A 6,955-nucleotide genomic window follows, 5' to 3' on the forward strand; every position below is an offset into this window, starting at 1 on the left:
ATAATTGTAGCAATCTGGACTCGATGTTGCTCCAAACAAGTGTACTTTCATTCTGTATTCTGCTGGCTCTGTTTCTGCATCTCCTTCCTCCCACCATAGAAACCTCAGGAAGTCTCAATCTTCATTCTTCACATGAAACTGGTGGAACATCTTTTCAACGTCACACATGACCGCTACGGTATACTTTCTGAATCTACAGAGTATTCCAGGCAGAGTGTTTGTAAGATCTGGTCCTTTTAGTAGATGATTGTTCAATGCAGCACCATTGTACTTTGCTGAGCAATCAAATACTACTCTAATCTTATCTGATTTCTTTGAGTGGTAGACACCTTGATGTGGGATGTACCACACTTCTCCTTCTTTAGGTTGATTATTAACTTTCTCTGCATGTCCTTCTTCGAGGATGCTTTCCATGAATTTCAAATAATCCTGCTTGAATTTGGGATCTCTTCCCATCCTTTTCATCAAACATTTCAATCTTGCTAGGGCAAGATTTCTGTTATTTGGTAGACGAGGTCGTTCTCTAAAAGGTAAGGGCATTTCAAGATGGCCTTGTTGATTCTGCTGAACACTTTCTTCTAGAGTTTGTACAAACTTTATGTCTTCTTGGAATACACTCTTTTCTTTAGAACTTATGTCTGCAAAGTTGGATTCAAGAATCTTGATTACTTTTGCTGGACTTACGGTTGGTAACTCTTGGACAGATATTCGATAACACAATCCTGTCACCTGTCTTGAGTTTGCGATCTGCTGTTTTCCTCCAACAACACCCCATTATAGATCAGTTTGAACAGTGTAGGGTTCACCCTTTCCTCCTGTAATTACCTTTCGTGGTACCAAGGCTTTGGGACAATCGTAACCTATCAACAGTCCGACACCAAACTCCTTCAGCAGGGACATTTTATGATATATGACAGATACAGTTAGGTCCATAAATATTGGGACACCGACACAATTGTAACATTTCTGTCTCTTTACACCACCACAATGGATTTGAAATTAAACAAACAAGATGTGCTTTAACTACAGACTGTCAGCTTTAATTTGAGAGTAATTTACATCCAAATCAGGTGAACAGTGTAGGAATTACAACAGTTTGCATATGTTCCTCCCACTTGTTAAGTGACCAAAAGTAATGGGACAATTGGCTTCTCAGCTGTTCCATGGCCAGGTGTGTGTTATTCCCTCATTATCCCAATTACAATGAGCAGATAAAAAGTCCAGAGTTCATTTCAAGTGTGCTATTTGCTATGACTGGGCGGTTAATGTACAAGGTTACAGTCTGTTTAGAAAGGATCGTCAAAACCGGAGAGGAGGAGGGGTCTGCCTCTATGTAAAGTCCGGTCTAAAGCCCACACTCCGCGAAGATATAAATGAGGGACATGAACATGTGGAGTCACTGTGGGTAGAGATACATGGAGCTAAAAACAACAATAAATTACTAATAGGAGTTTACTATAAACCACCTAATATACCAGAGTCCACAGAAAATCTATTACTAAACGAGATAGACGAGGCGGCAAATCATAATGAGGTGGTTATTATGGGGGACTTCAACTACCCAGATATAGACTGGGAAACTGAAACTTGTATATCTCATAAAGGAAACAGGTTCTTGGCAATAACCAAAGACAATTACCTCTCCCAACTGGTTCAGGACCCGACTAGAGGGACGGCCATACTGGACTTAGTATTAACCAATAGGCCGGACAGAACAACAGACGTGCAGGTTGGGGGACACCTGGGAAATAGTGACCACAAAGTAATAACCTTCCAATTATCATTCAAAAGAGCGTTTCTACAGGGAGGAACAAAAATACCAAACTTCAAAAAAGCTAAATTTAGCCAACTAAGAGAGGCCATAGGCCAAACTAACTGGGACAAAGTCCTCAAAAATAAAAATACAGCCACAAAATGGGATATCTTTAAAAACATCCTAAAATCTCATTGTGAGAGGTACATACCGTATGGTAATAAAAGGTTAAGGAATAAAAAGAAACCAATGTGGATAAATAGAACTGTAATGAAAGTAATAAATGACAAAAAGAAAGCATATCATTCACTGAAACAGGAGGGGAGCACGGAAGCACTGAAAAACTATAAGGAAAGAAATAGAACATGTAAAAAACAAATAAAAGCGGCCAAACTAGAGACCGAGAGATTAATTGCCAAAGAGAGTAAAACTAACCCTAAAATGTTCTTCAATTATATAAATGTTAAAAAGTATAAATCTGAAGGTGTCGGCCCTTTAAAGAGTAATGAGGGGGAAGTCGCAGAGAGCGATGAGGAGAAAGCAAAGCTGTTAAATATTTTTTTCTCCAATGTATTCACTGAGGAAAATAAATTGTCAGATGACATGCAGAATGCAAAAATAAATTCCCCATTAAAAGTGTCCTGTCTGACCCAGGAAGAAGTACATCAGCGACTTAAAAAGATTAAAATAGACAAATCGCCAGGACCGGATGACATACACCCCCGTATCCTAAAGGAATTAAGTAATGTCATAGCCAGACCCTTATTTCTGATATTTGCAGACTCTATACTGACAGGGAATGTCCCACAGGATTGGCGCATGGCATATGTGGTGCCAATATTCAAAAAGGGGCCAAAAACAGACCCTGGAAACTATAGGCCGGTAAGTTTAACATCTGTTGTGGGTAAACTGTTTGAAGGTTTTCTGAGAGATGCTATATTAGAGCATCTCAACAGAAATAAGCAAATAACGCCATATCAGCATGGCTTCGTGAGGGATCGGTCATGTCAGACTAATTTAATCAGTTTCTATGAGGAGGTAAGTTCTAGACTTGACAGCGGCGAATCAATGGATGTCGTATATCTGGACTTCTCCAAAGCATTTGACACTGTACCACATAAAAGGTTAGTATATAAAATGAGAATGCTCGGACTGGGAGAAAACATCTGTATGTGGGTAAGTAACTGGCTCAGTGATAGAAAACAGAGGGTGGTTATTAACGGTACACACTCAGATTGGGTCACTGTCACTAGTGGGGTACCTCAGGGGTCAGTATTGGGCCCTATTCTCTTCAATATATTTATTAATGATCTTGTAGAAGGCTTGCATAGTAAAGTATCAATTTTCGCAGATGACACTAAACTGTGTAAAGTAATTTACACTGATGAGGACAGTATACTACTACAGAGGGATCTGGATAGACTGGAGGCTTGGGCAGATAAGTGGCAGATGGGGTTTAACACTGATAAATGTAAAGTTATGCACATGGGAAGGAAAAATGCAAGTCAACCGTACATACTAAATGGTAAAACACTCGGTAACACTGACATGGAAAAGGATCTAGGAATTTTAATAAACAGCAAACTAAGCTGCAAAAACCAGTGTCAGGCAGCTGCTGCCAAGGCCAACAAGATAATGGGTTGCATCAGAAGGGGCATAGATTCCCGTGATAAGAACATAGTCCTACCACTTTACAAATCGCTAGTCAGACCACACATGGAGTACTGTGTACAGTTCTGGGCTCCTGTAAACAAGGCAGACATAGCAGAGCTGGAGAAGGTCCAGAGGAGGGCAACTAAAGTAATAACTGGAATGGGGCAACTACAGTACCCTGAAAGATTATCAAAATTAGAGTTATTCACTTTAGAAAAAAGACGACTGAGGGGAGATCTAATTAATATGTATAAATATATCAAGGGTCAGTACAGAGATCTATCCCATCAGCTATTTATCCCCAGGACTGTGACTGTGACGAGGGGACATCCTCTGCGCCTGGAGGAAAGAAGGTTTGTACACAAACATAGAAAAGGATTCTTTACGGTAAGAGCAGTGAGAATATGGAACTCTCTGCCTGAGGAGGTGGTGATGGTGAGTACAATAAAGGAATTCAAGAGGGCCATGGACGTATTTCTGGAGCTTATAGCTACTAGAGAGGGGTCTTCCTCTGGATCAACTTGCGGGATAACAGGCCGAACTGGATGGACAAATGTCTTTTTTCGGCCTTATGTACTATGTTACTATGTTACTAATCTGTTGCTTTCAACTCTCAAGATGAGATCCAAATCAGTGAAGCAAGCCATCATTAGGCTGAAAAAACTAAACAAACCCATCAGAGAGATAGCAAAAACATTAGGCGTGGCCAAAACAACTGTTTGGAACATTCTTAAAAAGAAGGAACGCACCAGTGAGCTCAGCAACACCAAAAGACTCGGAAGACCACGGAAAACAACTGTGGTGGATGACCGAAGAATTCTTTCCCTGGTGAAGAAAACACCCTTCACAACAGTTGGCCAGATCAAGAACATTCTCCATGAGGTAGGTGTGTCAAAGTCAACAATCAAGAGAAGACTTCACTAGAGTGAATACAGAGGGTTCACCACAAGATGTAAACCATTGGTGAGCCTCAAAAACAGGAAGGCCAGATTAGAGTTTGCCAAACGACATCTAAAAAAGCCTTCACAGTTCTGAAACAACATCCTATGGACAGATGGGACCAAGATCAACTTGTACCAGAGTGATGGGAAGAGAAGAGTATGGAGAAGGAAAGGAACTGCTCATGATCATAAGCATACCACCTCATCAGTGAAGCATGGTGGTGGTAGTGTAATGGCGTGGGCATGTATGGCTTCCAATGGAACTGGTTCTCTTGTATTTATTGATGATGTGACTGCTGACAAAAGCAGCAGGATGAATTCTGAAGTGTTTTGGGCAATATTATCTGCTCATATTTAGTCAAAGGCTTCAAAACTCATTGGACGGCGCTTCACAGTGCAGATGGACAATAACCAAAAGCATACTGCAAAAGCAACCAAAGAGTTTTTTAAGGGAAAGAAGTGGAATGTTATGCAATGGCCAAGTCAATCACCTGACCTGAATCCAATTGAGCATGCATTTCACTTGCTGAAGACAAAACTGAAGGGAAAATGCCCCAAGAACAAGCAGGAACTGAAGACAGTTGCAGTAGAGGCCTGGCAGAGCATCACCAGGGATGAAACCCAGCATCTGGTGATACCTATGCTTTCCAGACTTCAGGCAGTAATTGACTGCAAAGGATTTGCAACCAAGTATTAAAAAGTGAAAGTTTGATTTATGATTATTATGTCCCATTACTTTTGGTTCCTTAACAAGTGGGAGGCACATATGCAAACTGTTGTAATTCCTATACCGTTCACCTGGTTTGGATGTAAATACCCTCAAAATAAAGCTGACAGTCTGCAGTTAAAGCACATCTTGCTCGTTTCATTTCAAATCCATTGTGGTGGCGTATAGAGCCAAAAATGTTAGAATTGTGTCGATGTCCCAATATTTATGGACCTGACTGTATGTTGAAAAGGGTTCAGTAGGGGAGGTTACAGCCTGGGTAATAGGAGCAATCCTATTACACTTTGCTGCACTGACTGGGGATCCAAATTGTCATTATACAGCTCTGTAATTCCAATAAACCGTTCTTGTTATTGTGGTGCAAGTGCTGTTTGATACAGCCATTAACAGGGTTTATTACAAGGAAATATTTCTATGTCTTATTTGCCCTTGTGCGGTTCAGTTACATGTTCGAAAGCATTTTTTGGCTTGTGTTAGTGGGGAAAAAAAGGGCTTATTAGTTTTTGTGTAATGAAGTGCGAAAATTGCAGCCCTTTTTGTCGTGTATTAGTGGCAAAAGAAAAATATATTTGCCGTTCAGCGGTGCAGTTATATGTTCTAAAGCCTTTTTTGTTGTGTATTAGTGGCAAAAGAGAAGTATATTTGCCGTTCAGCGGTGCAGTTATATGTCTAAAGCCCTTTTTGTCGTGCATTAGTGGCAAAAGTAAAATATATTTGCTGTTCAGCGGTGCAGATATACAGTCGTGGCCAAAAGTTTTGAGAATTACATAAATATTGGAAATTGGAAAAGTTGCTGCTTAAGTTTTTATAATAGCAATTTGCATATACTCCAGAATGTTATGAATAGTGATCAGATGAATTGCATAGTCCTTCTTTGCCATGACAATTAACTTAATCCCCCCAAAAACCTTTACACTGCATTTCATTGCTGTCATTAAAAGACCTGCTGAGATCATTTCAGTAATCGTCTTGTTAACTCAGGTGAGAATGTTGACGAGCACAAGGCTGGAGATCATTATGTCAGGCTGATTTGGTTAAAAAGGCAGACTTGACCTGTTAAAATGAGGGTGATGCTTGAAATCATTGTTCTTTCATTGTTAACCATGGTGACCTGCAAAGAAACGCGTGCAGCCATCATTGCGTTGCATAAAAATGGCTTCACAGGCAAGGATATTGTGGCTACTAGAATTGCATCTCAATCAACAATTTATAGGATCATCAAGAACTTCAAGGAAAGAGGTTCAATTCTTGTTAAGAAGGCTTCAGGGCGTCCAAGAAAGTCCAGCAAGCACCAGGATTGTCTCCTAAAGAGGATTCAGCTGCGGGATCGGAGTGCCACCAGTGCAGAGCTTGCTCAGGAATGGCAGCAGGCAGGTGTGAGCGCATCTGCACGCACAGTGAGGCGAAGACTTTTGGAAGAAGACCTGGTGTCAAGAAGGGTAGCAAAGAAGCCACTTCTCTCCCAAAAAAACATCAGTGACAGATTGATCTTCTGCAGAAAATATGGTGAATGGACTGCTGAGGACTGGGGCAAAGTCATATTCTCCAATGAAGCCTCTTTCCGATTGTTTGGGGCATCAGGAAAAAGGCTTGTCCGGAGAAGAAAAGGTGAGCGCTACCATCAGTCCTGTGTCATGCCAACAGTAAAGCATCCTGAGACCATTCATTGTGGGGTTGCTTCTCATCCAAGAGAGTGGGCTCACTCACAATTTTGCCCAAAAACACAGCCATGAATAAAGAATGGTACCAAAACACCCTCCAACAGCAACTTCTTCCAACAATCCAACAACAGTTTGGTGAAGAACAATGCATTTTCCAGCACGATGGAGCACCGTGCCATAAGTCAAAAGTGATAACTAAGTGGCTCGGGGACCAAAACGT

This window comes from Bufo gargarizans, chromosome 3 (genome assembly GCF_014858855.1).
Source record: "Bufo gargarizans isolate SCDJY-AF-19 chromosome 3, ASM1485885v1, whole genome shotgun sequence".
Classification (NCBI taxonomy): domain Eukaryota; kingdom Metazoa; phylum Chordata; class Amphibia; order Anura; family Bufonidae; genus Bufo; species Bufo gargarizans.